This window comes from Sander vitreus, chromosome 3 (assembly GCF_031162955.1).
Source record: "Sander vitreus isolate 19-12246 chromosome 3, sanVit1, whole genome shotgun sequence".
NCBI lineage: Eukaryota > Metazoa > Chordata > Actinopteri > Perciformes > Percidae > Sander > Sander vitreus.
Window position 1 is genome coordinate 11497982 of NC_135857.1, and position 10685 is coordinate 11508666.

Below are 10685 nucleotides of genomic sequence, written 5' to 3' on the forward strand. Positions count from 1 at the left end.
ACAACTTCAAAGGGCTGTTTGAGGGTTAAGACTTGGTTTTAGGATTAGGGTTAGAATTATGTTATGGTTAGGTTTAGGGTAAGGGTTAAGGTTAGCCTTAAACATGATAAAAGTGAGTCATATTGTCAATCTGACTAACATGTTTGTTGATACTAATATGTCACGAAATTATGAGCATCAAAAGCCATCATATAAAAGGTCTTTTGTGCCAATTTGTCACATTAACGGTCACACAGGTCACATTAAACCACCAAACACATCAGAAGACCCCAGGTGAATACAAACCATACATACTCTTACTTGGTTAAGTTTCATATTGGCAGGTAAAGTAAGCTGCGTTTCACACACAAAGTCACAAAGCCTTATGGACATTGTTTGAGCATGTAACTTTGAAGGGGGCTGTGTTGGGTCTCATTATTTGCCTCCAGGAGAGGACCTCAGCCACAAAAAGTGAATCGTTTACGCGCACTGAGGCAGTCCCACCATAGTGACATTGAACCTGTTCCAATCCAATCCTAAAACAGTGTTGTGACCCCACGATGGTCATGTTTACCATATAAAAAGAGCCCACTGCTCTCTTCTCCTAAACCAGCAAAAAAGACTGACAAGGCAAGATCCAGGCTAAAAGGCAAACAAAGTTTTCTTAGTTGACAGCTACGGATTCAGCATCTAAATGTGGTCCTTTGTTGTTAAAAAAAAGGCCACTTGGGACTTCTTCTGCATTGTGCTGGATTTATGAGGATTTTCTGTGTTTGACATCTATGTGTTTGCCTCAGCTTGTTCACAGAGGGCAGAGCAGTGAGATGGCTTTATTCAGCTTCGTCATCCTGACCTCCATGTGTATTGCGGCCCGAGAGGCCCTCAGCGTATCTGACTGCCAAGCGTATGCCAGACGACCAGGTAAGATGAGCGTGATCTTCAATCTCACTAATTTGTTTTGGATTGCATCGATTTTATTTCAGATGTAGACCTTCAGGCAGGCCATATTGATTTTAGTTTCCTCCAGATATATTTAATTAGGTTACCACACTTGTTAATTGCACTGGTAAATGTGTACAGAAGAAACGTAGTTGTTGAAACAGCCATAATGAGTTCAATATTTATGATTTTATTACAGTTTTTGCCGATTGCTTACACACTGAAATCAAAAGTATTACACAATTATATAAACCTTACACTCAAGGAGCAAAACATTGGCCCAGATGTGCACCATTATAAGCACAATGTCAGCTTCACACTGTTTGTAAAAACAATACACACAGGGATTTGCAAAACACTAAACACACTTGTATATATTAGATACAGAAGTATATCATGATGTCACTTCCTTGCAATTCCAAAGCACTGACTGTCAAATGACCACACCTATGAGCCAATCTGTGAAACACAGCCATCAAGTGCGCAAACACATGATTGTTTACAGTTTTTTCCAACTGCTTACACACGTTTTCAAAACTATGTCTCCTTTTTTCAAAACTCTACACACAATTCCCAAAACTGCACACACAAAATGCAAAATGCCTCACATCTCCTTCAAAATGAAACACTGCATTCAAAATGCCATAAACACATCTCGAAATGAAGCATTTGCATCAAATGGCAAACACTTTTTTCATAATAGCACATTTTTGGATATACCATGTACACACTGGTGTTCTAAATCTACAGCTCTTTTGTCTTTCATAGGCCTATATCTACATTTACAATGTTCTAGAGTGAAAGTAATTGCTTAGAGGAGTTGAAAAGTGCACTGTAAACAACAATATAATGTTACAGTAAAACAGCAAATATTTATTGGACAAAACATTACGTTTGTAAGAGTAGCACAGTGTTGTACACAGTAGCATCAAACAAGAAAACAAAAGTACAAACATATGTAAACCAAAGGTATCATTTTGAGAATAAAGAATATGTGTGTGTGTGTGTGTGTGTGTGTGTGTGTGTGTGTGTGTGTGTGTGTGTGTGTGTGTGTGTGTGTGTTGTGTGTGTTTGTGCGTGCTTGTGTGTCGGGGCGGGGAGGATTGTATGCACTTTGTGCGAAACAAAGTCTGATTGATTTGTAATGCTGAAATAGTCATTAGATAGTTGCATGCAGTATGGACGCGATTGTTAAGCTACTCAAGATGGGCTTCTCTCATGGTCAATCTGTGGTTGATCACATGATGAATAAGTGTGGCCCTGATCTCATCAGAGATGGCTCTCCTTCCTCTTCTTCCCTCCTCCTCGTTGTCATCCCCTGTCTGTCCCTCCTCCTCCCCTTGCTCTCTCTATTGTCTATTGTTGGCATCCATTGTTCAAAACAGTTAATCTGACCTTTGACCTCTGTATAGGCCTATACTAAAGCAGTGATTGATTAGTGTTCAGTTATGACATAATGTGTTTGCAAATGTGAGGAGTGTGTGTGTGCCCTGGTAAATAAGTGTAGCATTTTGATTGGTTGTGTTTAGAAAAGGAAAGCAAGTCACTTCCTGTTAGATTTCTGTGTCTTAGGTAGAGAATTGTGTGTAATGTTTTGAAAAAAGTGTTTCATGCAATTGAAAACTGAGTGAAAGGCTGAGAAATAGCTCATGGTTTTGGAGATTTGCTGTGTAATTTTGCACTTTGAGTGAGAGGTTTCAAAAATCGTGTGACATGAAAAGATTTTGTGTGTAAGCAGTTGAAAAAAACTGTAACTGTAGACACACCAATCAGGTTTAAGCACTAAAAATGCAGCAGGTAAGTCTAGTATTTTCTGTACTGTTTCAGTTTGTTTTAGATTTACTTTATTTTATTTATGTTTTACTGTAATTGTAACCTGTACTGGATACAGTATTTTATCTCTGTCTGTTGTTTGCTGCGCTAACAGTGTTATGCACACTACTGTAGTAGCTGTATGAAAACTGGGACATGTTTTGTTGTGATTCTCCATGTTGACTGATTTGGGTCTATGGAGAGAAATAATTAATATTTTCCTCAGTCGGCAGCATTGGTCTTGTGTAGAGTTTGGTGAACTTATTGTATATTTGCACTTTCTCTGTGTATTTCATTTACTGTACTCTAATTACTGAGAAGTAGAAATCCTAAAAGTGTTTTAGATTAGCAACAGCAGTGTGTAATTGGTTCAAACAGAATGAAGTCATATGGAACGTGTGTGTTTCATATGGTAACAAAATATATTTTTTTATAAATTAGTGTATAGTTTTTGCAAAGGGTCTGAGGTGTTCTACTAATTAGATGTGGGTTTGTGCTAATTGTGTGTAGCGTTCTGAAAAACTGGTCCCTGTTTTAAAAATAGTGCTTAAGCAATCGAAAAAAAACTGTAACTTTGGTTCTTCTTGTTCTTTGGTTCAACTATTTATTTCACTTATGTAATTTTAAATGTATTTTTAATATGAAATTGCAGGCTTGTCTTTGCTACTTGTTCACACAGGCACAATATATTTCACAACACAATTCCAATCTGAATGTGCATGTTGAGGAGTAGTTCGGATGAGCACGATTCTATTAAAATCACTTGCAAATCTTTCAATAACAAAGACATCTCATCACCATCAGAATACACTGATATCGCTGTGGTGTGTGGCGCATCTGCCATCGACCTGGCCATTCAAATCTGCCTGGTCATCTACACCGGATACAACTCGAGCTTACTGATCCTCAACCGCATCTGGGACAATGTGGACTGTGGGGGGATGCTGGACACCTCAGTGGCAGCTCCTGTGGTCAGATTCAGCTTCCCCATCAAAGAGGGAAACGTCTGTGGGAGTAACTTCTTGGTAAGTATTGCATCATCGAAGTGTCCTGATTGGAAGTCATGGCCGATGGTGATCATTGGACTTGTTAACCTTTAGCTGGGGAGAGTTCGAGTGGATTTAAGAAGCTGAAAGGGTATCTATCTTCTCCCTGTACACCAACAGCTGCACCTCCAGTCACCAGTCCGTCAAGCTTCTGAAGTTATGAGCATCAAAAGCCATCATATAAAAGGTCTTTTGTGCCAATTTGTCAAATTAACGGTCACACAGGTCACATTAAACCACCAAACACATCAGAAGACAACAGCTCCTCTTTCCTCTATTATGTGTGAGGCCCCAGGTGAATACAAACCATACATACTCTTACTTGGTTAAGTTTCATATTGGCAGGTAAAGTAAGCTGCGTTTCACACACAAAGTCACAAAGCCTTATGGACATTGTTTGAGCATGTAACTTTGAAGGGGGCTGTGTTGGGTCTCATTATTTGCCTCCAGGAGAGGACCTCAGCCACAAAAAGTGAATCGTTTACGCGCACTGAGGCAGTCCCACCATAGTGACATTGAACCTGTTCCAATCCAATCCTAAAACAGTGTTGTGACCCCACGATTGTCATGTTTACCATATAAAAAGAGCCCACTGCTCTCTTCTCCTAAACCAGCAAAAAAGACTGACAAGGCAAGATCCAGGCTAAAAGGCAAACAAAGTTTTCTTAGTTGACAGCTACGGATTCAGCATCTAAATGTGGTCCTTTGTTGTTAAAAAAAAAAGGCCACTTGGGACTTCTTCTGCATTGTGCTGGATTTATGAGGATTTTCTGTGTTTGACATCTATGTGTTTGCCTCAGTTTGTTCACAGAGGGCAGAGCAGTGAGATGGCTTGACAACAGCTGCACCTCCAGTCACCAGTCCGTCAAGCTTCTGAAGTTCGCGGACGACACCGCCCTCATCGGACTCATCTCTGATGGAGATGATCATTGAGTCCATCCTCACATCCTCCATCACCATCTGGTACGCTGCACACTGCAGCGTGTCATTCGGTCTGCAGAGAAGGTGATTGGCTGCAATCTGCCGCTCCAGGACCTTTACGCCACCAGGACTCTGAAGCGTGCTGGTAAGATTGTGGCCGATCCCTCCCACTCCGGACACAAACTCTTTGAGACACCCCCCTCTGGCAGGAGGCTGAGGTCCATCAGGACCAAAACCTCACGTCACATGAACAGCTTTTTCCCCTCCGCCACTAGCCTTATTAACAAGGCCCGGAAACCACCCTGACTCTCTCCACACGCCACCTCTGGCTCTACATGCCACTGTTCTCTCTCTGCTGTAATGCTCTTTGCTCTTAATTTATTTGTATTTTTTTATTTCTATCTTTATTTTTAATTTAATTTAATTTAATACATACTGTGTACATATACTTATATTGTTTATCCCTATACTTATATTGTTTAATATTCAATTTAGAGAATGTGTGACGTGCACCAACAACACCAAAACAAATTCCTTGTATGTGTTAAAAAACGTACTTGGCAATACAACCCTTTCTGATTCTGATTCTGATTCTAAGTGTTTCCAGTCAGCCAAGAAGAAGTGGAAAAAAAGGGTCAGAATAAAAGAGAATTTCACTCTGCTTTTGACTTAATATAACACAGACACATGCAATCCCACAACTCTCATTTTCAGAGGAGAATGAGAACACTGCTCCACTTTCTGGCTGTGATTTCATCACTGCGGCCTGCTGTGCCAGAGACGTTGGCTAACATTTATTTTTCAGCATTTCTTAAATAATCATGCTTCCATTAAATAATTCCTCAGACCACAAGCGCGCCAGGCAGGGGAATATTCTCAGACTTCTCCAACATCCAAAGAGTCAGCGGGGTGGTGCGAGCCTTTGACCCCACCATCAGGACGATCACCTACAACATAGAGCTCAAGTATTTCTACTCATGTGCTTATACACTAGAGTATCTCATCAACAACACCCAGTGTACACTTATAATAGCATATGTGGGTTAAGAAATACATTAACTCTTCTAACATTTCACTTGCGTGCCATGTGTGATCTGATTCTTTTCTTCCTCGTAGGTCATCCTCCTCCACTGCATTGAAGGATAAAAATGGAAGCTTCATCAGCACCCTCAGCATGGCCTTGTACCAGGTGTCACCTTACACCTTCCCTACAGACTACATGCCAGACAGACTTACACCAAGCCCTTGTCTTACCACCTCTGGGTGACAACCTGACATCACAGTAAGACACCTGCAGCTTTTTCTGGCTGGTTCAGAACTGGACCCATATTTATTACAGTTATGTAAAGGTGTAGAGCAAATAACATTTACTCAAGTGTTGTACTTAAGAACAACTTTGAGACTTTTAGTTTTCGAGGTACTTGCTTGCTTACTTGCTTTATGCTTCTTAGCACTTTTACTCCACTACTTTTCAGAAGGGTGATACTTTACTTTGAACTCACCTACATTTATCTGGCAACTAGTGACTTTTCAGAGTTAGACTTTGGTTAAAAACACCACTATTAATTAAGATATCAAATGAACAACAATATACCGATGAAATAAGAAACTGGCAAAACAAACAGAAAACTGGAGCAGGAAAGAAATTCTGCTACTAGTAGATGAGTACGTTAATGGAGTCATAAGGACAGTTAAGTAACACATTTACAAGTGCAAACAATAGAAAATGCAGAAAGTGTGTCAGGTCTGGGGGATAGCAGGCTTGGACACAAAATGCAGAGTGTAACAATAAGGAGGCAGTAGGCAGTGTTGAAAGATTTATTAAACAAAAAAAAGGATTACAACAGAAGGTGTCCTGTGGCAGGCAGGCAGGCAAAAGAATCCAACGCAAAATCCAAAAAAACACTTAGAAAACTGAAGACAAGAAAAGGCAAAACCACAAGAAAGGAGCGACGCAGGGAATGACAGGGAGTGAAGACGATGAACCAACAAGAGACAAAGTCAAAGCACAGAGACTGAATACACACAACCCGTTCTCATTCCGAACTCGTAAAATAAGGACGTTTGGACAGTGGCTGTCAGTGTCTGATGCAACGAAAAAGGCGTCTTTCAGCGTGTTTGTGTAACGCACCAGGGAGAGCAGCAGTTAGATAGGATTTAGTGAGTAGTATATAAGGGCGAATTTCTGCAAACACTAGGGCTTTCATCCAGGAGAGTGGGGTTCGCGTCCCGCTTGTCACGCTTGCGATAGTCATTTTTTTCTTTCCTCCCGCGTGTCACAGAACCGTACGCCCACCCACGACCCTTTCCTAAACCCAACCATCCCGTTCTTCCCGCGTGTCACGGGAGACTTTTAGCGTTAATAAGAACGACAAAGGCACCTGACCAAGCATCCATATTTTACGAGATGGGTGTGAGAACGTGTTGATACACAAGGTAACGAGGGTAGTAACGAGAGACAGGTGACATGAGGGCTGATGAACAGGTGGAACACATCAGGGCAGGACGGACAATCACAGAGGTGGGAAAACACAAGGCAGGTAGTGAAACAAGACATGACACAGGAGAAACAGAGAGACTACAAAATAAAACAGGAAACTGAAGCATGAAACATACACATGGATGGAACAGGGTAAAACACAGAGACTACAGGAACACACAAAAACAACAAGGAAACAAGGAATGAATGAACACAATAAAACAGGAAAAACTATAACTGAGAACTACAACCATGACAAAGGGATTGTAAACAAAATCAATGGCAGTTTTATGCTTGTTGCTAAAACTACCCTATTCTGAATTGTACAAACTGCTTAAGCTATTACCAAAAATATTTTGTACATTCCCTGCATAACAAGTCTCAATAGGAGTGTCTGAGATCTACTCTTAACCAACTTCAATTTAAAAGTTATTAGTTGCAAGAAATTTGATTAGCAGCTTTTAATTTTTGGTTTACGAGAAGTAAAAGTAAGAAGGTTTTACTTTTATCTTTGAAGTTTCACAATAAGCAGCTAGGTCTATAAATACAAAGCCTGGCTGTCAGTCGTATGTGGATGGCTCCATGCAAAGAAACCTGAGTGAATGTCTAGATTTGAAGATGATTTCCATCTCTCCTAGTCTCCATGCAGCCACGTGACTGTGTCTTAAAAGATTGTAAAATTGAGTATTCCACCTGTGACCTGGAGTCTCTGACTCGGTGCTGGGGACCTCATTCTTTCTCCACAGGTACTTTGTTCTTCTGGACCGGTGCTACCGCCTTGGTGAATCTGCAGCCCTCCAACTCCTCCATCTTTAATCTTTGTCTCGTAAGTCACAAAAATCTCTATATTCTGTGAACAAAAAGTAAGAGCTTCCTACTTTTTGAAACCTGTGAATTTCTTCCAGTCCATCAAGGCTTGGGTTTTGTCTCTCTGTCCAGCAGTTTAAAGTTGAACTTGTACACATATCTATAGGTTTTCCTCTCTTCCTCGGAATACGTGCAATCCAAAGGGAGCCCTAGCCTTGATTTCATCTTCCTGCCTTTCTATAATTTATGCACTGCCTGTATGTATCTGTGTGATGTTCAAATGGGGCTCTTGTGAGGTTCGCCTTTTATTGACAGGTGCTCCATTGATCAGCTCACCACCATGTTGGAAAATAGAGAGAGCCAAAAGGCCAGCTTCTACTTCCCCACGTTCCACTTCATCGAGCAGCAGAGAGAGACCATTTCCACTATCTGCACTGCGTCACTCGACTCTGCGAGCGCAGCACCCACAGCACCTTCAAGGTGGGAAGGCACCACATGCATTCCAAGCAGAAAAGTCCAATTCCAGTGAGATCATCAGCTCATGTTTCTTCAACCGGTTTGATCCACAGAAATGCAACAGGCAGAGGAGGAGTGTGGAGACCCCGATGGCCCAGGAGAGCATCACTGAGCCGTGGCTATAGAGGCTGTGGCTATAGAGGCCAATATAGAGAACCGTATGTAACCTACGTGTCTTTCTTTTTGTGCAAATGAGTAGTTAAAGGGGTGATAGAATGATTATATAGGGTATTTTACACAGTTCCTTAAGGTCTCCTAATAGGGTATATAACATTGGTTGGGCTGAAAATTGCCCGAATGCTATTTCATTAGGCCCTTAACTACCCTGTGAATATGGCTCTATTTGGAACAAGAGCTTTTCTTCTAAATATGGTATGCTCATGAATATTTAGATGAGCTGCGCGCTCATTGGTTTGAGTGAACCCCATAGAAACACATTGGAGACGAGACAGCAGGTCTCATATTTCAGACACTGCAAAGTTATACATTGTTTGTCGGGCTATTTTATTATTAAATTCACTTCTGAGACTTTTTTATGCGAGAAATCAACTATATAAAGCTCAAATATGGGCCGTTTTACGAAAATTGATGGCTAATTGCAAATTTGGTAAGACGTGTCGGAATTTAGCTAGGAGCTCCACACAGTCTGACGAGAAAGCGGCAACCTCCATACCCAGTTAAAGTCACCGTTTCTCGGTTACTGGACTACCGGGGCTCGGGGCTCCGCGGGGCTCTACGGAGCTGGCTGGCTGCCATCTGCCGGCATAACTAGAGTATATTTACAGTTTGAATTTCGTCACGCCACTTAACAACATATAGCCCAAGGTCTTCTAAAGCTAACAATGGTGTCCAATTTCAATTTAATGCATTTTTGTGAACATTAGGGATTTCGTTAGCTGCTACTGCAAAATGTGAGATTTGCATAGTAAAGGGGTATCAGTGGGATTTTGAGCTTCTATGTATGTCCTGTTTACCCACCGAACTGTCGTTATTCAACTATGACAAGGTAAAATCGGTTTTGCATTCTATCACCCCTTTAAATGAGTCAGACAAAATATCAGCACGCTGTAATGGTAGCACCCATTAGATCTAACAGAAATCTTCATCAAACATTGTCAAGTAAACACCACCGTGCAGAACAAGCCAAATATAGCTCAGACACCAATTAGGTGATTGTGATGTATATTGCGTGGAAATACGCTTATTTGCTTTCTTGCTGAGAGTTAGAAGATAGATAACACTCTAATGTGTGTAAGCCAAACATGAAGCGACAGCCTGCAGCCAGTTAGCTTAGCATAAAGACTGGAAACAAGGGAAAACAACTAGCTGAAGTGACTTCCTGGTGTTCTGTTGTTATCCTGAGATTGCTAAGCATTTGCTCCCAGCACATTTTTATTTTTTATTGTTTATTTTTACGGATTAAACAATCCAGATATAATATGTCGGGTAGTGTGTATTAGAGGTGCTGATGAGTGGATCTTTTTTTTTACTTTGGATAGAGCCCTTTATGCTAACAACTAACTGGCTGCTGGCTGTAGCTTCACATTTAGCGTATCTTTTGATCTAACCCCTGACAAGAAAGGGAATAAGCATCATTGTCTGAAACTTTCCTGATAGGTGAGGAAGTATGCCTTTATAAAAATGACTAAAATAGAAAATAATTCTACGGATACATACAAGAAGTTGTGTCTATTTCATCACAGACATTGACTAAAATGTAATACATGGATTACATAAATGATCCAAAAAGGTTATCATAGAAACCACTACATGAAAAAACTTGCAAATAGAAAAAAACAGTCTAATTCCAGTCTTCAATCCGTTTTTTTTAATTTATTTTTTAATCCAGTCTATGTAAAAACTGTAAAAAGTGCTTTTGGCACATCACAATTATCAGACTTTTCTCTCCTGCTTTTGCTCTCTCTCCCTCTGTAATTGAATTTATTTTTCCAATATATTGGCAAAAATCATAAATCCCTCATAATAAAATACTGACTGTTCCTATCTTCCTTGCAGCCATTCAATCCAAAGATGAGGGTAAGTATGTTATTAATTAACTCGGCTGCCATGAGAACAGCCTTTCACAAAGTTTTTACTAATTACATTCCTTCAGAAATGAAAAGCACTTCTTATCTGCAGCCAGTCATAATGTATTCTGTTGTCTGCTGGAATATAGCGTCCCATGA

The 10685-nt window shown here is 40.5% G+C and overlaps 1 pseudogene; it reads left to right on the forward strand.

Moving 5' to 3' along the window:
• The first annotated feature begins 803 nt into the window (after nucleotides 1-803).
• On the forward strand, nucleotides 804-8624 carry LOC144513845 (zona pellucida-like domain-containing protein 1; annotated as a pseudogene).
• The last annotated feature ends 2061 nt before the right edge of the window (nucleotides 8625-10685 follow it).